This window comes from Bos mutus, chromosome 22 (assembly GCF_027580195.1).
Source record: "Bos mutus isolate GX-2022 chromosome 22, NWIPB_WYAK_1.1, whole genome shotgun sequence".
Taxonomy (NCBI): Eukaryota; Metazoa; Chordata; class Mammalia; order Artiodactyla; family Bovidae; genus Bos; species Bos mutus.
The window spans coordinates 14236764-14262248 of NC_091638.1; the positions used below are offsets into that span (position 1 = coordinate 14236764).

The window sequence follows — 25485 nt, forward strand, 5'->3', positions numbered from 1 at the left end:
GCAGAATGACCAGAACTCACAGGCATGGCTACTGGGAAACAGTTAACAGTTTTTTTAAAAAAACAAATTTTTTATTTTTTTACCATATTATCTAGCAATTCTACTCTTAGGGGTTTATCCAAATAAAATGAAAACATATATTCACAAAAAGACTCATTAGACCTGTAGTCAAAATAGCCCCACGATGGAAATAGCCCAGCTGTCCACCAATAGGAGAACAGATAAACAAACAGAGATCCATTCATACAATGGAGTACTCCTCAGCAATAAAAAGGAATGAGCCACTGAATCCCACAACATGGCTGAATCTCAAAAAACAAATGGGGCCAAGAGACAGACACCAGAAACAAGTGAGGTGTATAAATTCAGTTGTAAGAATACGTTTCAAGGAAAACTCATCTATATTGATTGAAAAGAGAATAGCAGGTGCTTCTGAGGGAGGGGCAGGACAGAACTTTCTAAGGTGACAGTAATGTTCTGTACTTTAATGAGGTGTTGGCTACAGAAATGTATGCATTTCTAGAAATGCATATATATGATATATATAATATATATGGTATAAATATGTTTGTTTCACTGTATATAAACCATACCTGAAGGTTTTTAACATCTATTTTGAATTGGAGGATAATTGCCTGTATTGGCTTCTGCTGTACAACAACGTGAGTCAGCTTTAAGTATACATGTGTCCCTTCTGTCTTAAGCCTCCCTCTACCCACCCACATCCCACCCTCTGGGCCATCACAGAGCACTGTTCTGAGCTCCCTGTGTTCTACAGCAGCTCCCCTTCGCTGTCCCCTTTACACATGGTGGTGTGTGTATACATCAAAGCTACTCTCTTACCCTCTCTTTCCCCTGCTATGTCCACAAGTCCATTCTGCACATCTGTGTTTCTATTCCTATCCCACAGAAGATTCATCAATATACCACTTTCCTAGATCCATATATGTGCATGGGCTTCCCTCCCTGGTGGCTCAGATGGTAAAGAAGCCACCTGCAATGCGGGAGACCTGGGTTTGATCCCTGGGTTGGGAAGATCCCCTGGAGAAGGGCCTGGCACCCCACTCCAGTACTCCTGCATGAAGGATCCCCATGGACAGGGGAGCCTGGTGGGCTACAGACTACTAGGTTGCAAAGAGTCAGACAGGACTGAGCGACAAAGCACATGTATATGTGCATTGATACACAATATCTGTTTTTCTCTTTTGACTTGCTTCACTCTGTGTAACAGGCTCTAGTTAACACAGCTAAAAATAAAAGTGATTGGGATAAACTGGGCAGGGTGGAGGAAGTCACGGGAAGCAGCGGGTGTGGCCCCACCGGGATGAGAGCAGTGTTTAACTGAGCACCGGCTTTCTGCCTGGCACTGGGCCTTTACCGGGCTTTTTACATGTCACATTTCATCTGAATTCTCTAAGAGCTTCAGGAGAGCTTTTTATCCAGATGCTGTTATCTCCACTTTGTATAAGAGAAAGCAAAATCTCACGGCATTTAAGTAACCAGTTCAAGGTCACCAAGTAAGCAGAAGTCACCAAGTGATCTGGACCTGCATATATTTTAACTCTTGAGGTCCACGGACTTTTATAAATACCACAGAGCCTCCGGGAGCAGCCAGTGGGGAACTGAGACCAGAAAGTCAAAGAGGAGGCCTTTGCAATTTGGCCATGACCACGTGCTGGTGTGCTGGGAAACAAGGAGGAGGAAGAAACGTGAGTTAACAAGTGTGATTTGTGACTTTGTGGCAACAGTGAAGTGTGGCCAAAAAGCTCCGGAAAGAGAAAAACCAGACTCTCACCAGAAGTGAGCAAGTGAGTTTTCTAGGAACAATAAGTTAGTTTTCGAGTTTTGAGATAACGTCCAGATGCCAGAGTCCAAAGGTAGTTGAAATGAGGGCACAGAAACTGGGTAGAAGTCAGACTGGAAAAAGAGAGGTGGAAGATGACCGGAGAGGGTGGGAAGTTTCCAAGGGTGAGAAGACCCTAGACAGGAAAGGGATGCATAGGAGAAATGAGGCAAAGGTGCCAGCATAACAGAACAAGAACCACGATAACGTAAGGCCACAGGTATCAATGAATGAGGAGAGTCAATCAGGAAAACGGTGTCAAGGCTGTAGAGTTGACACAGATCGAAGCCTGAGAAAAGTTCACCGATTGGCTCATTTCCAGGTCCCTGATGACTTGTTGGTAAAGTCCGTAGGGTCCCATGCCCTGAAGTCAGACTTCAAGTTGCCAAAGCTTTTGTGTTACATCTCCCCACATACCACATAGGTTTTGACATATTTGCTTCCATTCTATCCAGAATTTCCCCATAGAGGGAGTTAGGAAATAGAGTTTCTTGGAAGGAAGGGGAGTGTAGACTTAGATTTGCATGAAGCTGACCACGCCAGTTGCCCAACCACTGTGAGGGCCGAGGAGGGAGCCCCTGAGTCTCCAAGCCTGACCCACGGGACCCAAGGATAAGACTGTTAGCAGAGCGCTGTGAACGACCTCACACAGGACACATGTTCCTAAAGTGAAGGAATACATCTAAGGAGGTGGTGAAGGGAAGGAAAGGAAAGTAAAGTGACATTCCCTATGTCTCCACTTTCTTTCTCCCCAGTCAAGAGAAAGATCCCCTGCCTCCAAAGAGATGAAAGTCCCAGGACACTGCCAGAGTTGTGTTCTCCAGAATGAGGTGGGAGCCACCATCAGCAGGCACATGGGTTTGACTCTCTCGTCTACCTCCCTCCCAAGAAGGCTGAGGACAATACAGTGGAGGCGGAGGCCTGAGCCCCTGGGAGTGGCCTAGCCATGCCTTTTGTTGTTGTCTTGGGAGGGGGTTTCCTCTCCTTTTCACTCAGGCACCAGACAGAGATACACTTATGACAAACCTAAACAGCATATGAGAGACATCACTTTGTTGACAAAGGTCCATATAGTCAAAGCTATGATTTTTCCAGTAGTCATATAAGGATGTGAGAGTTGGACCATAAAGAAGGCTGAGCACCAATGAATTGATGCCTTCCAACTGTGGTTCTGGAGAAAACTCTTGAGAGTCCCTTGGACTGCAAGATTAAACCAATCAATCCTAAAAGAAATCAACCCTGAAAATTCATTGGAAGGACTGATGCTGAAGCTGAAGCTTCAGCACTCTGGCCAACTGGTGCAAAGAACTGACCCATTGGAAAAGACCCTGATGCTGGGAAAGACAGGGCAAGAGGATAAAGGGGCAGCAGACGATGAGATGGTTGGATGGCATCATTAACTCAATGGACATGAGTCTGAACAAACTCTGGCAGACAGAAGGACAGGGAAGCCTGGCATACTGCAGTCCATGGGGTTGCAAAGAGTTGGACACGACCTAGTGACTAAACAAGAACCACCACCACCTCTGGCTTAGGTCAGCTCTGCTTCAGACCTCCTGGGGCAAATGCACAGGCCCCTGCTGTATCCCCTGCCATCCCCCTCAGGCTAGATGGCTTCCATCTCCGTGCAAGGAAGAGAAGGTACTCCTGCATGAAGGGGTTAAGATCCAAGAGTGAAATTTCAACACAGAGGCAAATATACAGGGAAAGCCACAGTCAACTGTTTCTCACAGACAACTCTGTTTCTTGCAGTCAGCTCTGTTTCTCGAGCAGCAGGTAGACCTAGTGTAGGCAGCGCTAAGAGCAAGGTTTCTGTGCCTTGCCCGCCTATCATCTCCCTTGGAGATCCTGTACAAAGACACTGAGGATAGCGTTCTATCATTTCCCAGTCCTCTGGCCAGATGACATCTTAATATTCCATCCCAACATCTCTGAAAGAAATAAAAATTAAGTTAAAAATGCAAGAACTATTTCACATGGATCATAACCAACTCTTTAAAAAAAGAATCCAAGAATTATTCTGCATTAAGGCATCTGGTCCCATCACTTCATGGCAAATAGATGGGGAAACAATGGAAACAGTGACAGACTTTATTTTTCTGGGCTCCAAAATCACTGCAGATGGTGACCGCAGCCATGAAATTAAAAGACAATTGCTCCTTGGAAGAAAAGCTATGACCAACCTAGACAGCATATTAAAAAGCAGAGACACTACTTTGCCAACAAAGGTCCATCTAGTCAAAGCTATGGTTTTTCTAGTAGTCATATATGGATGTGAGAGCTGGACTATAAAGAAAGCTGAGTGCTGGAGAACTGATGCTTCTAAACTGTGGTTTTGGAGAAGACTCGAGAGTCCCTTGGACTGCAAGGAGATCCAACCAGTCAATCCTAAAGGAAATCAGTCCTGAAGCTCCAATACTTTGGCCACCTGATGCGAAGAACTGACTCACTGGAAAAGACCCTGATGCTGGGAAAGACTGAAGGTGGGAGGTGAGGGGGATGACAGAGGATAAGATGGTTGGACGGCATCACCAACTCGATAGATATGAGTTTGAGCAGGCTCTGGGAGTTGGTGATGGACAGGAAAGCCTGGCGTGCTGCAGTCCATGGGGTCATAGAGTTGGACACGACTGAGCAACTGAACTGAATTATAAGCAGATCTCTAAAGGAGCCATCCCCATAAGTTCTTTCCAAGTATTTAATGTTCCAGAGATATTAACATGCATGAGCTGCTTCCAACTTTGGTCACTCCAGCCAAGGTCATTTTGTCCTTATTATACTATTACTTTCTCAAAATCTGTTGGAGCAGAGAACAAATGTGAGAGTACACTTTGAAATTCCAAGCTTTTGAAAGTACTTTTCCTTTCTATCATTAATGATTTGAAAACAACACTCTAAATCCAAGGGTAACCTCCCCAGATAGAGGCTTCCTTGCAGATAATCCCACATTTACATCAAACAAACATGAGGTCATTTCCACTAGGGTCCATCAGAGTCAACCTGAATAGACAATCTGGAAGAGGAGTATAAAAACATCTGTGCAATTCAATGTGGGGAAATGGTTGCGTTTTTCCCAAGTTGACCAATGCTTAACCACCAAAACCACCAGAGTCACACCACGTCAGCGGAGTTAAAAGTCTTCTTTTAAACATTGAGGGTGAAAGTGGTGATGTCGTTCTGAACACAATGAAGGATAAACGGAGATGTCTGTGAAGGGCAGGTTCTAGGCCAAAGTGAAGGAGCTGCCACCCACACACAGAAATAGCCCCAGAGGAAAATATGTCCAAACTTTTCTGAGGTTAAGAATGGCTGAGCCATCTCAGAGTTGGCCTTTGCCTCTGTTATTCCAGTCTGTGAATCTTTGTCCAATGTGCCTACACAGGCTGGCAGAGGGGCTTCCTAAGAGGCCCTGGGGGTCCACACTGGGCCCAGGGCCAGTCCAACGCCTGGTCCCGGCCTCCATCCTCCCCCTGAGTTGGCCCTCTCAATTCTGACTCCTCCATCCGGGAGCTTTGGTCCACATTCACCTTTGGAGTCCACTCTCACCTTAAGCCCTCACCCCACACCAGTCACTCCAAACATTGAGGGCCCCTGAGAGTCTGGCTTTCTCCAGTCAGGAAAGGGATACTGAAACATCTTGCTTCATGAGGACAACTAGCCAATTCATAATCCTGTGCTCTGAAATTACTACCTCACTGAACTTGAAATGCAAAGTACCTCACAGGCTGGGACCTCTCAAACGTGATGGACACTAATGTTTAAACGACATTTTTTCTTCTGAAAACCTGAAGGGACTCTAGTCAGGGCATTCATTTTGAACTACTTTCCTATGAAAACTCTATATATTATAGAGTCTATCTTAAAAACAAAACTCACTCCAGTTCCCCTGAGTCCACAGTGATCCCTAGATCCTCCTGTGATTAGCAATAGAATCACTTAGTTCCCCAGATAAACAAGACTGAATTGAACTGTTCCAAGTTTCTGATTCGAAGATCATGGCATGTGGTCTCATCACTTCATGGGAAATAGATGGGGAAACAGTGGAAACAGTGTCAGAATTTATTTTGGGGGGCTCCAAAATCACTGCAAATGGTGACTGCAACCATGAAATTAAAAGATGCTTACTCCTTGGAAGCAAAGTTATGACCAACCTAGATAGCATATTCAAAAGCAGAGACATTACTTTGCCAACAAAGGTCCATTTAGTCAAGGCTATTGTTTTTCCAGTGGTCACGTATGGATGCGAGAGTTGGACTGTGAAGAAAGCTGAGTGCCAAAGAATTGATGCTTTTGAACTGTGGTGTTGGAGAAGGCTCTTGAGAGTCCCTTGGACTGCAAAGAGATCCAACCAGTCCATTCTAAAGGAGATCAGCCCTGGGTGTTCTTTGGAAGGAATGATGTTAAAGCTGAAACTCCAATACTTTGGCCACCTCATGCGAAGAGTTGACTTGTTGGAAAAGACTCTGATGCTGGGAGGGATTGGGGGCAGGAGGAAAAGGGGATGACAAAGGATGAGATGGTGGGATGGCATCACTGATTCGATGGACGTGAGTCTGAGTGAACTCCGGGAGATGCTGATGGACAGGGAGGCCTGGCGTACGCAATTCATGGGGTCGCAAAGAGTCGGACACAACTGAGTGACTGAACTGAACTGAAGTTTCTGATTTATTCTGGCCACCTGTCTCATGGGCTACAATGTGCTTTTCTGATTTAAACAGAGATGCTGAATTTCAGCAACAGGTAAACCTATTTTTCTGTGTGGCCAAAAATGAGGGTCTAGTTGCATACTTGAGAGGTAAAAGTTTTGGGCAGAACGAACTCAATTATAAAAACTACTGAAAGGAGAAGTTTAACACACTTAAGGGATTTATGCACTGAGGCACATGAGAATTTTGATTACTGAGAGACAGCTAAAAGAGCTTAGATTAATTTAAGCAAGTACACCTGGAGCAATTTCGGAATGTGAGAATATACAGAAGTGGATGCCAATTTCATTCCTGAAAAGTATCATACAATATCATTTATGACTAATACTAATAGTAACTTTTATTAACTCAGAGGGGCAGAAAGTTTCCAAGTTTTATCAGGAAATTAATGGGAAAAGAACAATGGATCATTCAGCTCCAAGACCCAGGAAAGCGTTGGAAGAGAGTGGGATGGAGGAGCAGGGAGGGAGTGGGGAGATCTAAGGTCCTCCTGCAAAGCCTGGCTCCAATAACAACACAGCATTTGCAGAATTATGGAGGGGCTTTTATGAGTGGGACCCTAAGCCAGAGATATGCTCTTGAGGGCCCAGAAGATTCCTTCCCCTGCCATCCATCTCCGAGCTGGTAAGAGTGACATGCATCAGTCAATCAAACACTGGGTCATTTGCAGTACTTGGAGCACTTGTGATGTAAATTTCATTGTGCCAGACAATGAGGGGAAAAAACTCAAAAAAAAAAAAGTTCCTTCCCTTCAAGGCCCATTAAAAAGACATCCATATGTGATTTTCAAGTTTTCAGCTAGTCCTAGACTTTTGTATTTCTACAGAGTAGAATTATTTTATCACGCTGTTTCTGGAAAATATGACTAACAGTTTTGAAGCTACTAATTTTATGTCGAGATTTAAAGTTCATAATTGTTATCTTTGGAAAATATTATTTGATCTACAGTATGTCCAATTCAATTTAATAAAATCATTTTATAACAGGGGAAAAAAAGATAACCACATGTGAAACACATGAGAGAATAAAACACTAGCTTGTAGCTACCAGTTAGAGAGCAAGGATCAATGGAAGGATGGGGCAAGCATTTATAGGGAAGGAGGGATGGGAAGTGACCTTGGGAAGACAGCAGGGTTTGGACAGGCAGGAGGGAGGAGGAGGACCTCACTAGTTTCAGCCAAGAAAGACAAGAAAGATTTCCAGTTGCGATTTGAACATGCCATAGTCAAGAGATTATGTGAGGCTAGAATATAGAGCCTGTGAAAAAGAAGCTGTAGTCAGATTTCCAAGGCAGGAGACCCTAGATTTTATCCTATAGGCAATCCAAAGTGGCACAGGTTTCTGCCATTGGTTTTGTTATTATAAAAGCAATATATACTCATTACGGACAAATTAACATTTTTCTTGTTTTTCTTATACTCTGTAAGTATTCAAGTAATACAACTATATGTATTTGTACATAAAATGTATGACATAGATGATTAAAACTTCCCAAACATTCCATTTCCTCAAAACTCATGTTCCTTAACAGCTTGTTATAGAGTCTTTCTAGGCATGTGAAATTATAAACACACACATACATACATGCATGGAATAGATTCTGTTGCTTTTCACTGAAGAATCTACCAGAGACATCTCCCCACATTATACAAAGTGCTAACCTGTTCTATTAAATAGAATATGCAGACAGCATCTCATTTTAAAATAAAATTCCATAATAAAGTCAATCCCAAGCAGGAGAAGCTGAGAGGTTTGGCTATCGCCTGGCTGCGGTGCACTCTGCACAAGGTGACTGTGTCCCGGCGCTGTGTTCTTCCCCTGGGGCTCTAGAGGCAGGGCAAGGAAGGACAGAGCTTCATCTCTCGGGGGAACGCACTTTAACATCTGAAACAGGAGAATAGCAGTGGTGATGGGTCATCTCAGGGACCGAGGATGCAGGGCCACAGCAAGAAAGGAAAGGAAAACGATGGCCAGAAAAGAGAAACCGGGAGGAGAACGGCTTCCGGGGCCACCTGTGGGCCCCTGGTTCCTCCAGCTGTTTCTGGGGCCCAGGAACGATTTGCCTTGAGTTCCATCACTCACCCTCGCACCTGCAGACCTCTCACTCTTCCTGTGGCTAGTTTGAGTTGTTTCTGATACTCTGTTAAGAGTCCTAACCAATACAGTGACTGGGACTTTTTAAGTCTTCTTTTAATGGGATACATTAGAAGTCTTGCAATTGTCAACCTTCACATTACTCAGTTCAGTTGCTCAGTCGTGTCCAACTCTTTGCGACCCCATGAACTGCAGCATGCCAGGCTTCCCTGTCCATTACCAACTCCTGGAGCTTGCTAAAACTCATGTCCATCGAGTCTGTGATGCCATCCAACTATCTCATCCTCTGTTGTCGTCTTCTCCTCCTGCCTTCAATGCTTCCCAGGATCAGGATCTTTTCCTGAGTCAGTTCTTCGCATCAGGTGGCCAAAGTATTGGAGTTTCAGCTTCAGCATCAGTCTTCCCAATGAACATTCAGGACTGATTTTCATTAGGGTGGACCGGTTGGATCTTCTTGCAGTCCAAGGGACTCTCAAGAGTCTCCTCCAACATCACACTCCAAAAGCATCAGTTCTTCAGGGCTTAGCTGTCTTTGTAGTTCAACTCTCACATCCATACACGACTACTGGAAAAACCACAGCTTTGACTGGACAGACCTTTCTCTGTAAAGTAATGTCTCTGCTTTTTCATATGCTCTGTAGGTTTGTCAAAGCTTTTCTTTCAAGGATCAAGCGTCTTTTAATTTCATGGCTACAGTCATCACCTGCACTTATCCTGGAGACAGGAAATAAAATCTGTCACTGTTTCCATTGTTTCTCCACCTATTTGCCATGAAGTGATAGGACCAGATGCCATTATCTTCATTGTCTGAATGTTGAGTTTCAAGTCAACTTTTTCACTCTCCTCTTTCACTTTCATCAAGAGGCTCTTCAGTTCTTCTTCACTTTCTGCCATAAGGGTGGTGTCATCTGCATATCTGAGGTTATTGATATTTCTCTTGGGAATCTTGATTCCAGTTTGCGCTATATCCAGCCTGGCATTTCACATGATGTACTCTGCATGTGAGTTAAATAAACAGGGTGACAATATACAGCCTTTACATACTCCTTTCCCAATCTGGAAACAGTCCGTTGTTCCATGTCCAGTTCTAACTGTTGTTTCTTGCCCTGCATACAGATTTCTCAGGAGGCAGGTAAGGTGGACTGGTACTCCCATCTCTTTCAGAATTTTCCACAGTTTACTGTGACCCACACAAAGGCTTTAGCATAGTCAACAAAGCAGAAGTAGATGTTTTTCCTGGAACTCTCTTGCTTTTTCTATGAACCAATGAATGTTGGCAATTTGATCTCTGGTTTTTGATGTTCAAAAACATCTTTTCTTGACTCCATGCATTATCACTGTCCTGCTTCCCTTTCTTTCAATTTATTTAGTTTTATTTTTATCAGAGTCTCATTGTACTCCCAGGTCATCCTTCTCTCCCCAGAGGCAACTAGCTTTGTTTTTACTTGATCATTTTATTATTTATCTCTGTCTTACTAAATAACACACTTGCATTTTTTAAAATTTAGACATTATCTGATGACTTCCTGCCATGCAGTGATGAAATAAATGCAGCTGTCTTTCCCCACCCCCACCTCACAGGCACAAAATTCCCCTCTCTATGATTATCTCTTACTTTTTTATAAAAAATTATTTATTTATTTATCAACATGTGGTATCTCTTAGTTGAGGCATGTGGCATCTAGTTCCCTGACCAGGGATTGAACCTGGGCCGCCTGCATTGGGAGTGCAGAGTCTTAGCCACTGGACCACCAGAAAAGTCCCTATCTCTTACTTTTAATCAAATTATGTTCTGTGATTACACTGCTATGACTGTAAACATTATTCCTAAATAAATCATAAAGAAAACTATGATTATTTTTCCTTTTCTGGGAAACTTCTGATTTCCCCTGGAGTTAATAAATTAACAGATTTGACTCTTATTTTGATGGTATTCTGAAAATGTGGTAGGAGAAACAATACCCCCCCTCCCCAAAGACACCCATGCCCTAATCCTGCAAACTGTGAATGTTACCTTATAATGGCAAAAGGGACTATGTAGACATGATTAAGTTAAGGATCTCATGATGGGGAGATTATCCTGGATTATCCAAGCAGGTCCAACATAATCATAACGGTTTTCATAAGAGGCAGGAGGGAGATGGGAGCTAGTAGTAGGATACGTGACAACAGCAGTGAGAGGCTGGAGTGATACGAGGGAGCGGCCACAAGCCAAGGAATGCAGCAGCTTCCAGCAGCTCTTCAGCTTGGGTTTTCAAGGGAGGGAAACAGAAGCCTCCAGAAGGAGGAAAGCCCTGCCAAGAGATGACTTTAGACTTCTGGCCTCCAGAACTGTAAGAGAATACGTTTTTGTCTTGTTGTAGAACATAAAATCCACAGCTTTGTTACTATGGCAACAAGAAACCAATACCCAGAGGGAACAAAAGTTCCTTTCTCTTGGCTAGTCTGTCGTCTTTACCAAGAGGCCCTCAGCCACTGTGCCTACCAATGAGATGCCCTTTTGAGCTCACATCAACAGACCAAAATGTCAGAGAACCCAATTTGAGAACATTAGAGATATTCTATATTCTGTACATTGTTCCGTGGGGGAAAGCTCATGAACTGGTTCATTTGTGGTTGGTCAAAAATGGAGAGCAAAACTCTTATCATTCAAGTAATAGCAGAAAAAGCACAACTGACTGGAAGCCTGGAGACGTGCATCCCGGTCTCAGCCCTCCAGAATTTAACAGAGTGACTGTGCTCAACCCACTCCTTCTCACCGGGCCTTAATTTCCTTATTAGAAAATGATGACGAAGGAGCACTAAGTGACATCTGAAGTTTCTGTTAGCTCTGATACTTTGTAATCATTAGTCACAAATGTAGCAAATGAATATTGTTTTTCTCTAAACCTATTAAAACTCTACATGAAAAATTATTTTCATACATTACAATAAAGACTCGTGATAACAAACTGTGACTATTAGTACAATAAGTAAATCAATACATCAAAACTCTACACTAACATTTAGATATTAGAACTAGCCAGAGAAACAGTAAAAACAGCAAAAACCTATATGGCTCTTAGTCATGTGCCAGGTACTGTTCTTAGTGCTTTAAACGTTATCTAACCAAAAAGCTCTGTAACAGCCCCATTTCACAGATGATGAAGCTGAGGATGAGAAAGATGAGGTGCCTCTGCCAAGGCCATCTGGTCGCATGGTCTGCACTACTACTATGAAAGAATGCTATTCCGTAACTGAAATGACTGGAAAGGGAAAAAGAGGAAAATACAACTATTCAGTCTAATAGATGAATGAAAAAAAACACACCCAGATTTATTTCAAAAGGAACAGATAAAGATAGAGTTAATGGGGAGGGTTTTACATACCAAGTTGAATCTCTCCCACAGAGAAACAGAAAGGGCTATAGCATAAGTAAACAAAAAGAAGGGAGAGAAAATCGCCATGGCACCAAGACACTCTGCCTTGAAAATCAATGTGCTTCATTAAAATCTTATTTTGTGAAAGTTATTTCAGCATCTGTATATAGCAGGTCTATTATCCCATGACAGTCTTCCACATCAGTGACATCTTTCCGCATTAGTTAATTAACAGGTGCCACTCACAGAGCCAGCCCATTCTAGCTGACAGTGCAGAGATGCAGAGCAATATTATGCATTCAGCACCAGTGCTGTCAAGTAAACGACAACAATCAGTAGGGAATGCATTTCATTTTCCATTTTCTGGTGGAGAAAATAAACATTAGGGAAGAATCTGATATGCAGCTTTTATATATCACATTTCTGAAAAATCTGAAGTCATGTTGGAAATCAATTCAAGATATAAGAGAACTTGTAAAGACTCAAATACGAATGTAAAAGATGAGGCTGGAAGAAATAACCATAGGAAAAAAATATATGAGAAAGACTGGTTAGAAATAGAACACACTACTCATTCTTTACCCCCTTGCACTTGACCTCTTCATGGCTCTTGACACAAATGATCTTTTGAAAAAGCTGCTTTCTTCTTGGTTTATAGGACACCCCACTCTTCTGGGTTTCCTCCCCACCCACTCCTTTTCAGTTTCCTGAAGCGTTTTTCTCCTTCTCCCCACAATCAAGGCGTGTACCTATCTGATGAGGAGTCTGTCTTCCCCACTAGCCCATATATTCTCCAAGAGCAGGAGACATCCATTTGGGCTCTTCCACTCTCACTTAAGCCTCACACAGTCCCTGGTTCACACTTGGCACTCAACAAACATGTGTTGAGTAACTGGCATTACAATAAAATCGAGTGATGAAGGATTCATTCTAGAAATTCAGAGCTGATTAATCATTAGAAAACCCATTAATAAAAGATGCACTTAGCAGTGTGTGGGAATAAACAAATACCACCCCAGTGAGAACAAGCAGAAGCTATTCAGAACCCGCTAAAGCAAAGGAGTCAGCAACCATCAGTTGCATTTGGCAAAGACGCAAAGACAGGCAGGGGAGAGGAAAAGCTTTATTTTTTTTTTTTTAAGTTTCTTTTTTAAAATTTTAATTGGAGGCTAATTTACAATATTGTGGTGGTTTTGCCATACATTCAGATGAATAAGCCATGGGTGTACATGTGTTCCCCATCCTGACCCTCCCTCCCACCTCCCTCCCTATCTCATCTCTCAGGGTCATGCCAGTGCACCAGCCCTGAGTCCTCTGTCTCATGCATCAAACCTGGACTGGCGATCTATTTCACATAGGTTAATATGCATGTTACTATGTTAATAGCATTGATGCTATTCTCTCAAATCATCCTACCCTCACCTTCTCCCACAGAGTCCAACAGTCTGTTCTTTACATCTACGTCTCTTTTGCCGTCTCACATATAGGGTTGTCGTTACCATCTTTCTAAATTCCATATATATGCATTAATATACTGTATTGATGTTTTTCTGACTTACTTCACTCTGTATAATAGGCTCCAATTCATCCACCTCATTAGAACTGATTCAAATGTATTATTTTTAATGGCTGAGTAATATTCCATTGTGTATATGTACCACAGCTTTCTTATCCATTCGTCTGCTGATGGACATCTAGGTTGCTTCCATGTCCTGGCTGTTATAAACAGTGCTGCGATGAACACTGGGGTACACATGTCTCTTTCAATTCTGGTTTCCCAGATGTGATATCCAGCAGTGGGATTACTGGGTCGTATGGCAGTTCTATTTCCAGCTTTTTAAGGAATCTCTACATGGTTCTCCATAGTGTCTGTACTAGTCTGCATTCCCACCGTGTAAGAAGGTTCCAATTCTTCCACACCCTCTCCAGCATTTATTGTTTGTAGGCTTTTTGATAGCAGCCATTCTGACTGGCGTGAGATGGTACCTCATTGTGGTTTTAATTTGCATTTCTCTGATAATAAGTGATGCTGAGCATCTTTTCATGTCTTTGTTAGCCATTTGTATGTCTTCTTTGGAGAAATGTCTGCTTAGTTCTTTGGCCCATTTTTTGATCGGGTCGCTTATTTTTCTGGAACTGAGCTGTAGGAGCTGCTTGTATATTTTTGAGATGAACTCTTTGTCAGGGAAAGCTTTATAATGAAAAGACAGGAAGGCTTCGCGAGTGCACTGATTGGACATTGTTGGCATGGGGAGGCTGGGGGTGGCAAGGTCCCTTGTTATTGTTTGGGGGAGGATATTTGGCTTTCTATGACTACTCCTGAGATGGAAGCAGGGAGGAAAATTAAGGAAGTTAAATCCTGACTGATTTGGGATACGGAGGTGGTGGTTCGGCATTTGAGACTGAACGGTGCAGAGGTTGTGAGTCAGAAGTCTATGTTCAGATAGGATCTGATCACTGCCCAGTCAGCAGTAGAGATATGTGGATTCAGGTCAGGAACAAGAGGATGCCTACACTCACAATTTTCATTAAAAATTCTGTTGGGAAACAACAAGGACCTACTGTATAGCACAGGGAACTATATTTAATATCTTACAACAATTTATAATGGAAAAGAATCTTTAAAAGAATAAATACATATGTATATACACAATATACACACACATACACAGAACTGAATCATTTTGCTCTATACCTGAAACTAACACAAAATTGTTCGTTCACGTTTGTATACAATTTTGTGTGAGCAAAATGATTCAGTTCTGTGTGTGTGTGTGTGTGTGTGTGTAATTGTATACAAACTATACTTCAATTTAAAAAACAAAAATTCTATTGGATAATCTAGCCAAGGTAACAATAATAATAGTTAACTACTTTGGTAGTTAACAGGCTTCTTTAAAAGCCTGCATAGGGAAGAGACTAATGAGATTTAAAACCATTAAGTAGAATTCTGTATACTGACATAGAAATATGTCTATGGCATATTATATGGAACACCCAGTTAATAAATAATACAGAATAATAGTATATATACTATAGGCATTTAAGAGTAATTTTTTCTTGAACACTTCATATTTTTCAGCACAGTGCTATTTTATACACTTTACACACATCTTCCCCAGTCCTCCGTGGCCACCCATTACTTTGCAGAGGCACCCTCATCCTTCACTCCTGCCTCAGCGTTGTTCCTATTGTTCTTTCAAGCCAAGGTGGTCCATCCTCATCTACCTAAAGCCTCCACTTCACTCAGCAGGCACATTTGCACTCACACTTCCTTCTCCTTTGGGAGTTCCAATTATGTCAACCACCCTTCCAATATCATCTTGCAGTACTACTTATCTATTTGCATAAGGTGCTTCTCCCCAACTAGACAGCACATTCCTCAAAGAAAGAACTTACAATGGAATGAAAAGTACATTTAAAATATTGGAATGTATATAGTCGAATTGAACAGAGTGCTTTCTGTGAGTCCCATAATGTCTATCAGGGCATTGGAAATACAGGTTTTCAGGAAATACTTACTTGTTCAGAAACTGCATAGATAAATGAATATGTAAATTAATTTAGATAAGAGGACAATAAAATCACTGGCACTTGAGGGTATGGACTACATCTTCTGCATCACTTTACCCAGAGGCCACTTCAGTGACTAACACCTACCAGCATTTAATAAACATCTGTGTGAAAGACAGTAAGAAAAGTAAGTAAACAGAGGCAGGAAACAAGACTTAGGTGAAGGTTACGAATATCAACAGATTAGAATTTGTTGAGAAAAGAAAAACATTCAGTGTAAGAGACTAATAGCCACTTAGAAGATGGAATTGAAGACATGATTCTGCTTACAACAGCAACAAAAGAAGATAAGATATTTAGGAATAAATATAACAAGGACTTTGCAAGGTCTACATGAACAAACTCATAAAACACTATCAAAGGACACAGAATCTGACAGATGGACAAACTGAGTCCTAACATGTTTCTAGACAGAAAAGCTCAAAATCATAAAAATGTTGATTTTTCCTAAATTCACCTATAAATTCAAAGTAACTGCAATAAGAATAAGCAATCAATGTGTTTTTTGAAACTAGACAGGCTAATTACAAAGTTATTATGGAGGGGAAAAAAAAACACAAAATAGCAAGGAACCTTTTAAAAAAGGTAAAATAACTAGAAGCAAGAATTATCCCAATCAAATATTTAAATACATAAAAATACTACAAAAATTAAAAGTTTGGCATTGGTATTTGAGTAAATAAACCTAAAGGCAAAAATAAAGAGGTCTGAAATCAACACAAAAATACACAGAAATTCAATATGACTTCATTTCAGATCAATTCAGATCAATGGAGAAAAGATGGAATATTCACTTAATAGTACTGGCATTACTGAGTAGTCATAAATCCTACTTTCACCATTTAAAAATCAAATAAATTCCAGGTGGATCAATGACTTAATAATCGAATCTAAATCCATAAATGTAACAGAATAAAAGTGAACTTTAAAAATCAAATAAATTCCAGGTGAATCAATGACTTAATAACCAAAACTAAATCCATAAAAATAACAGAATAAAACAGAACTTGTAAGTTTAGAGTTGAGAAAGTATTTAATGTAACACAAAACTTGGAAGCCTATAAACTATATAAAAATCTCTTATTTCCATAGTAAAATATAAGATTAACAAACAACATTAAAAGTCAAACATGTATAATATCATATAAGAAACGAATCACCAGTTCAGGTTCGATGCATGATACAGGATGCTCAGGGCTGGTGCACTGGGATGACCCAGAGGGATGGTATGGGGAGGGAGGTGGGAGCGGGTTCAGGATGGGCAACACATGTACACCCGTGGCGGATTCATATTGATGCATGGCAAAACCAATACAATATTGTAAAGTAACTACCTCCAATTAAAATAAATAAATTTAAATTAAAAGAAAAGTCAAACAACAAAGTAGCAAATACATGCATAACACATCACTGGGTCAATCTTCATTTATTTGTAAAGAACACTGACAAGCCAGTAAGAAAATGTTAAAATCATAGAAGAAAAGAGGTCAAAGGAAATAAACAGATACACTTTTCAAACAGAAACACAAATGACTCTTGAATAAAGGAAGAGGTACTTGTAATAAGTACACTCCTAAATTTAAACAGAGAGGACTCTGACATCCAGTCATGATGCTGTAACTGGTATCAAATTAGTCCTTCTACCATAAATAATGTTAAGCCTAGACAAAATGAATGACACAATTGTTTTTCAGATGTGCGACAAGGAGTACAGGACTCTGGTTCCTGAAGAGAGGGAAAATGCATGAAATGAGCTCTGTAGTCACCCTGGCATTCTACCTAGAGAAACTTTCCAAACTAAGCACAGGGTGGTAGGGCCCCAGGAGAGCATGGCAGACTCACTTTGCTGAGGAGCAGGAGAATAAAGCTAGGGTTTGCTGAGGCAACCAGAGCTTGCCTGGCAGAGTACTGAAGAGGGTGGAGCTGCCCAGAAAAGAAGCTTCAGGAATCTGCATCGTGGTACCCTGAAGTTTTTGGCCAAATACTGACATGTTCACTGGATGAGATTCCAGGAAATGTGATAGAGAACAGCACCCTGGAAGCTGGGGGTTGATAGAGAGTATGAAGATTGCATGGAGCTGGGAGAACATGAATTCTGACAATTCAGAGAAGACAGGCCTTGTCAAACAGACTGAGTGAGTATTCAACTGAGACCTCAGAAAAGCCACACCTTACTGATAACTTCTGGTAACAAAAATTTAAAACAAGCCTTGAAACAATCAACCAGAACCAGCAGTAAATACAATGATAGCCAATAAAGAAGTCAACGTTCTCTAAAGGAAGACAACAAAATTCAGATTCACGATACAGCCTCCAGAACAGCTACCAGGCAATGATAGCTGTTTTTGCATATATGATCATATATGCAAAAAATCATGGAAATGTAAGCAATAACCAAAAAAGAAATACCAAGAGTACACAGGGTTTTAAAGCAGCAAATGAAAATATATTGAAAGACATAAAAGATCATTCATATGATCATAATGAATTAAGAATCACAATTCTTCAAGAAATAAAACCTAAAAACAAATGGAAATTCTAAAATTAAAAAGTACATTATTGGAAATGAAACATTCATCAGGTGCAACCAAAAGTAGACTAGAGGGCTTCCCTCGTGGCTCAGAGGTCACAAATCCACCTGCCAAAAACCGGAGACACGGGTTCAAGAAGGTCTCTGGTCCAGGAAGATCCCACATACTGCAGAGCAACTCAAGTCAGGCACCGCAACTCTTGAGCCTGTGCTCCAGAGCCTGGGAGCTGCAGCTACGAAAGCCTGCGTGCTCTGGCGTTCATGCTCTGAAAAAGGAGAAGCCACTACAATGAGAAGCCCGTGCACTGCAACCAGAGAAAAGCCCGTGAAGCAACAAAAGCATAGCAAGGTCAAAAATAAATAAATCTATTCTTTCATAAAAGCAAACCAGAAACGGCAGCAAAAAACACCAGTAAGCAATAAGATAGATCTACAGAAATTATCCAATTTGAAAAAAAAAGAAAAAAACAAAATTAAACTTAAGGTCAATGATTTTTACAGACTACTATATCGAACAACCACAGAAAATGCATTCCTTAACAGTACATACACATGAAATCTTCAAGACAGACCACGTGCCAGTTCAAAATAATAATCTTCAAAAATTTCAAAAAGCTGAAATCTTACAGAGTGTTCTTTCAACACAATTGGAAATAAACTAGAAATCAGTAATAATAATATATTTAGAAAACTCCCAAATATATGGAAATTAAACAGTATACTTCTAAAATACCCATGGATTAAAGAGGGAATGAGGGAAATTAGAAAATATGTCAAAATGATTCAAGGAACACAACAATGTTTAGAAAAGATCTGTAGCTCTAAATGCAAGTAAAGAAGAAAGCTTTAAAAATCAATTCTATAAATTCCCATCTTAGGAATCTTGGGGGGAAAACATCAATTAAGCCGAAATGAATGAAACAAAAGACAAACATTAGAGAGTTTCTTCTCTTAAAGACTAGTTAATTGATTAAAAACCCAACAAAATTGAAGGAAAAGAAAAAACACAAATTAAAACCACAACGGAACACTATTCTTTAATGAGAAGTAACACAATACTGACATACAACGCAACACTGATAAACCTCAAAAAGTGTTCAGTTAAAAAAACAGCCAGATGCAAAATACTATACTATCTTGGCATATATGAGAACGTGCTAAGTTGCTTCAGGTTGTGTCCGACTTTGTGCGATCCTACGAACTGTAGCCTGCTAGGCTCTTCTGTCCAAAAGGAAATGGCAACCCACTCCAGAGTTCTTGTCTGGAGAATCCCAGGGACGGGGGAGCCTGGTGGGCTTCCGTCTATGGGGTCGCACAGAGTCGGACACGACTGAAGCGACTTAGCAGCAGCAGCAGGCAAGAATACTGGAGTGGGTAGTCATTCTCTTCTCCAGGGGATCTTCCCGACCTAGGGAATGAACCTGTGACTCCTGCAGATTCTTTACCATCGGAGCCACTAGGGAACTCTATACTAACTTTATACTATCTTGGATGGTATCATTTATGTGAAATGTTAAAAAAAAAAAAACAAATCTCTAGAAACCAAAAGCTCAAATGGGAAATATAGCCCAACAAAAATTTGCCGTAAATTTCACACCTCTGTATTATATTGTATTATCAAATTTAATGACAATTTAAATATCAAGCTTAATTAAAACTGACTCTATTACATGTTCTTACCACGGGATCACTTCACTCATTCATTCTGATATTCTCTTGCCAATACATTTATTAAGTTTGTGTTCTTGCATGAGGTCTCTCAGTCGTGTCTGACTCTTTGCGACCCCATGGACTGGGGTGGATTGCCATTTCCTTCTCCAGGGGATCTTCCTGACCCAGGGATCGAACCTGGGTCACACACTGCAGGCAGACTCTTTACTATCTGAGCCACCAAGAAAGCCCTTTATTAAGTTAGAACTCAATAAATATGAGTAAAGTGCAATTGAACACTGTTTTTTTGTGGTTTTTTAAAAAGATTTTTTGGCCATGCCACATGATTTGCAGAATCTTAGTTCCCTGACCAGGGATCAAACCCATGACCTTGGCAATAAAAGCATAAAGTCCTAACCACTGGGCCACCAGGAAATTCCCTCAAATTTTTTTTTTTTATTGATGAAAACTTCTGTTGGGAAGTATCACAAGGAACCTCAATATACAAAACAGATGAGAACAGAGGTGCTCCATGGAAAGAAGAGAAAGAAAGCTGTCTTGCTTATGATCTACCCTTAAATTCCCTCTTCCAACCATGCACCTTCCCCTTACAGTAGTCTGGGTAATCATAAGATGACTACACCAAAGACCAAAGAAAATAAATATCTGCAAAACCTTTGAAGCATCACAACAGAATGCTAATATTTCCTGGCAAGCGGCAGCTTTTTTCCTGTCTGTAGAGTGCTGAGGCACGACATCTTGGGCAATTTTTTCTTCATTTGAACAGAATATGCAGCGTGCTTCCCTTGTAGCTCAGTCAGTAAAGAATCTGCCTGCAGTGCAGGAGACCTGGGTTCAATCCCTGGGTCGGGAAGATTCCCCTGGAGAAGAAAATGGCAACCCACGCCAGAATCCTGCCTGGAAAATCACAAGGACAGAGGAGCCTGGTGGGCTGCAGTCCATGGGGTCGCAAAGAGTCAGGCACGACTGAGTGACTAACACTTTCACTTTTCACTTTCTTGCAGTGGGCTCATAGCCTGGATACAACAAACTGTAAGACGCAAAGGGTAGGAGTTCAGATTTAAACTTCTATGTAAAGTAGTTAAAACTTGAGCTTTTCAGTTGTCCAGTTTCACATACAAAAGAGAATGTACCGACATTTTAATTAATGGTTTAATTCAACAAAATCTTGCCAGCTTTATGTTGAAGACAAAGGCACATTCATGGGGGAGAACAAAATAACAAGTGCACGGCACTGAAGGATGAAGAATAAGGTTGTTTGTGACCAGAGACTCCCTGCCTAGGAACCCACCACCCGAATCCTACCCACCTACACTCAGGCTGAAGGACCAAGCCCTCCAGTCCCTGTAACCACAGTGGACCACAGGCCATGGCCCAGAGTCTCAGAGGTTTCACCCATCTCTCTGCCTAGAAGTTTCCTACATGGGGATTCAGCTCCCCACAGGAGTATACCTCCAGACATAGATCCTCTGGACATTGTGTAGTTGCCTGATCTTGTTGCATAGCTCCATCTGCCTCTGCAAAAACGTTTAAGCTCTGAAATTTGTTCTGCCATCTAATTTTATGAACACATTAATTCTTCCATTCCATGCTGCTTTCATTTGAACTCCCTGAGTTGAATACATAGTCCATGTACCTTCCTTTTTCTTATTTATTAATAGAACAGTTCAAATCCCTTATCTTCAATCTGAGAAGAGAGTAACTGAAAAATAAGGTGTGAATACATAGTTTTCCCTGAGCCATTATTTTCTAAATACTCTGCCACTGTAGTTAAAACATTTTATTATTAAATTTTGCTGTATTTTGATGTAATCAAAAGATTGTTGGCATATAAGTAAATTATGAAGCATAATACTACAATAAAATATACACATAAATGTAATATTGAACTTAAAAAATTAGGATATTACTAACTCAATTTAATCTGCCTCGATAAGCCTCGCTAGATATACCCAGTATTTTGGATTTTGAATGGTTTATTCCTTTGGCTCTGCTTTCACAGTCCTATTACACATACATATCCCTAAATGTATTATTTTTGTTTTTGAGCTTTATAAAATTGGTTATTATATGACAGATAGAATTGTGCAGCCTGCTTTTTTTCTCATTTAATATGGGCTGGTGCATATAGCTATGAGACATTCATTTCATTGCTGGAAAATATTCCAGTATATGGTTTTACCACATTCACCTACTGAGATTCATTTGGGTTGTTCCAAGCTATGAATATTTCTGTACATTTCCTTTGACTCAAATATGCAAGAACTTCTCTAAGATATATTTGCAGAAGAGAAACTGCTCAAAGGATATACAAGTGTTCAATTTTATAAGATAGTATAACTACTGTCCACAGTGGAATTATGAGTGTATAGTCATCCACAGTGTTCATTCTGATCCATAACTTTAGCAGTAACCTAGAGTCAATCTAATAGCATAAAAATGGTATCTCATTGAGAATTTAACTTGTATTTCCCTATTATTAAATAAGCTGGAATCAAGATTTCTGGGAGAAATATCAGCAACCTCAGATATGCAGATGATACTAGACCTAATGGCAGAAAGTGAACAGGAAGTAAATGAGGGTTAAAGAGGAGAGTGAAAAAGCTGGCTTAAAATTCAACATTCAAAAAACTAAGGTCATGGCCTCCAATCCCATCACAATCCCATTGGCAAATAGATGAGGAAAAAGTAGAAGCCGTGACAGATTTTATTTTCTTGGTCTCCAAAATCACTGCAGATGGTGAAATTAAAGATGCTCACTCCTTAGAAGGAAAGCTATGACAAACCTAGACAGCGTATTAAAAAGCAGAGACATCACTTTGTCGACAAAGGTCCATATAGTCAAGTGAGTGAAAGTTGCTCAGTCATGTCCGACTCTTTGCGATGCCATGGACTATACAGTCCATGGAATTCTCCAGGCCAGAATACTGAAGTGGGTAGCCACTTTCTTCTCCAGCTGATCTTCCCAACCCAGGAATCGAACCCACATCTGCATTGCATGTGGATTCTCTACCAGCTGAGCCACCTGGGAAGCCCCTATACAGTCAAAGCTATGATTTTGTCAGTAGTCACGTACCTATTTGAGAGCTGGACCCTAAAGAAGGCTGACTGCGAAAGAACTGAAAACTGACGCTTTCAGACTGAGGGCAGGAGGAGAAGAAGGCAACAGAGGAGGAGATGGTTAGATAGCATCATCGACTCAATGGACATGAATTAGAGCAAACTCTAGGAGACAGTGAAGGACAGAGGAGACTGGCATGTCCATGGAGTCGCAAAGAGTTGGATATCACTTAGCAACTGAACAACAACGATTACTAAAAAAAAACTGCTATTTTCACATTTATTTGCCATTTATCTCTTCAATAAACACTTATTCATTTCTTTTGTTTAATTTCCTAGTATGCTGTTTGTCTTTCTTGATTCCCACTGAACTGAGGGAGTTCTTCAAATACACAGGAAACTAACCCTATGTCAATTACATGTGTCAGAAACAGCTCCCCTCGGTTTATGCTTTGTCTTTTCACTTCAGTACATGGTGTCTTACAAAGTACAAATTTGTAAAACTTTATGGCACTCAACATTTCTTCTGGAAGTTTTAAAGTTTACTCTTCTGTATTTAAATATATAAAACATATGGACCTGATTTTTGTGAATGGTATGAAGTAGAGACCCAATTTCTTTTTATCCCTCATCTTAAAAAGCTATTATTATACGACCATTTATTGAATATTTACATCATTTCTCCAAAGATTTAGAATGCCACTTCTATCACAGAACAAGCAGGGCTCTATTTCTGAGCAATCTGTCTGTTCCATGGGTTTATTTGACCATATCTGAACTAAAGAATACTCAAACTACTGCACAATTGCACTCATCTCACACGCTAGTAAAGTAACGTTCAAAATTCTCCAAGCCAGGATTCAGCAATATGTGAACTGTGAACTGTCTGATGTTCAAGCTGGTTTTAGAAAAGGCAGAGGAACCAGAGATCAAATTGCCAACATCTGCTGGATCATCAAAAAAGCAAGAGTTCCAGAAAAACATCTATTTCTGCTTTATTGACTATGCCAAAGCCTTTGACTTTGTGGATCACAATAAACTGTGGAAAATTCTGAAAGACATGGGAATACCAGACCACCTGATCTGCCTCTTGAGAAATCTGTATGCAGGTCAGGAAGCAACAGTTAGAACTGGACATGTAACAACAGACTGGTTCCAAATAGGAAAAGGAGTACGTCAAGGCTGTATATTGTCACCCTGCTTATTTAACTTATATGCACAGTACATCATGAGAAATGCTGGACTGGAAGAAACACAAGCTGGAATCAAGATTTCCAGGAGAAATATCAATAACCTCAGATACGCAGATGACACCACCCTCATGGCAGAAAGTGAAGAGGAACTCAAAAGCCTCTTGATGAAAGTGAAATTGGAGAGTGAAAAAGTGGGCTTAAAGCTCAGCATTCAGAAAACGAAGATCATGGCATCTGGTCCCATCATTTCATGGGAAATAGATGGGGAAACAGTGGAAACAGTGTCAGACTTTAGTTTTCTGGGCTCCAAAATCACTGCAGATGGTGACTGCAGCCATGAAATTAAAAGACGTTTACTCCTTGGAAGGAAAGTTATGACCAACCTAGATAGCATATTCAAAAGCAGAGACATTACTTTGCCAACAAAGGTCCGTCTAGTCAAGGCTGTGGTTTTTCCTGTGGTCATGTATGGATGTGAGAGTTGGACTGTGAAGAAAGCTGAGCGCCGAAGAATTGATGCTTTTGAACTGTGGTGTTGGAGAAGACTCTTCAGAGTCCCTTGGACTGTAAGGAGATCCAACCAGTCCATTCTAAAGGAGATCAGCCCTGGGATTTCTTTGGAAGGAATGATGCTAAAGCTGAAACTCCAGTACTTTGGCCACCTCATGGGAAGAGTTGACTCTTTGGAAAAGACTCTGATGCTGGGAGGGATTGGGGGCAGGAGGAAAAGGGGACGACAGAGGATGAGATGGCTGGATGGCATCACTGACTCGATGGACGTGAGTCTGAGTGAACTCTGGGAGTTGGTGATAGACAGGGAGGCCTGGCGTGCTGCGATTCATGGGGTCGCAAAGAGTCGGACACGACTGAGAGACTGAACTGAACTGAACTGTATCCTGTTTGCCATTTATATTCGTACATGAGATTGATCTGTAATTTTTTTTGTTAATGTACTGTCCTAGGCTAGTTTCAGTATGAAGTTATACTGACCTCACAGAATGAGTTGGGGTAATTAACTGTTATCAATGGTGAAAGTGTAAGATTGAAATTATCTGGACTTGAACTTCTGTAGAACTCCCATTTAAAACCATCTGAGCTTGACCTATCCCTTCTAGGAAGGTTTTTTAATTTCTTAAACAGTTATAGACAGGGAGCACCACTGATTTACATATATTGAGTAAATTTTTCAAAAGTACTAGATTTAGATGATAAATTATATATTTAGGCTAGTTATAATACAATTCAGACTTTCCATATCTTGAATCAAGTTTGGTAAGTTATCTTTTTCTGAGAGTTCATCTGTTTTCAAACTTATTGGCATAACATTTCCATAATATTGTTTTATTGTTTCTTCAGTGGCTGCTCTCTTTTATTCTTAATACTATTTATTTATACATTCTCTCCTTTTCCCTGATGAGGCTTTCCTGAGTTTGATCAATCTTATCAGTCGTTTCAA

The 25485-nt window shown here is 40.7% G+C and overlaps 1 protein-coding gene and 1 non-coding gene across 4 annotated transcripts in view; both read right to left on the minus strand.

Moving 5' to 3' along the window:
• Window positions 1-25485, minus strand: part of ULK4 (unc-51 like kinase 4) — a 502164-nt gene that overhangs the window by 166448 nt on the left and 310231 nt on the right. The gene's annotated exons all lie outside the window — the stretch shown is intronic.
• Window positions 10329-10401, minus strand: TRNAG-CCC (transfer RNA glycine (anticodon CCC)). Its single transcript has one exon. It is a non-coding gene; the product is annotated as a tRNA-Gly (tRNA).